This window comes from Montipora capricornis, chromosome 10 (genome assembly GCF_036669925.1).
Source record: "Montipora capricornis isolate CH-2021 chromosome 10, ASM3666992v2, whole genome shotgun sequence".
Classification (NCBI taxonomy): Eukaryota; Metazoa; Cnidaria; class Anthozoa; order Scleractinia; family Acroporidae; genus Montipora; species Montipora capricornis.
Window position 1 is genome coordinate 16,531,126 of NC_090892.1, and position 496 is coordinate 16,531,621.

Below are 496 nucleotides of genomic sequence, written 5' to 3' on the forward strand. Positions count from 1 at the left end.
TTTCTCAAGCTTTAAAAGCTATGCAACAATACAACTATCAATATAACGTCACTGTCAAGGACAGACAAACGCCGAGAGGGAGACGAGTAAGGATACTGTTAATCTGTGCATTAAACTTTTCTCACGCTTGGGTCTCCGTCACATAACAAGCTCCAGCCAATCATTTGCAAATTTGCCAGACGTCTGGTTAAGGATAAAACGTCGACGAAACCTTAGGAACAGTGACCGTGAGCTTCATGGAGATGTTATACATGTATTGTGTCAACATTTAAAATCCAGAACGGCTACAAATATCACGCGGCTGGGCGAAGATTTCGGCGGTCAAGTCCCATAAAGTTAACCTCTATAGATGACCAAAGCAGCTTAACCTTTGCAGCAACTTCTCCAAATGAATAACTGTTATTTTGTTTATGGAATTATTTTTAATCATACTTTTTCTTACCATGATATATTCTTAAGATTTTATGTCAATTCGACTCCATTGTGGGCATTGTTA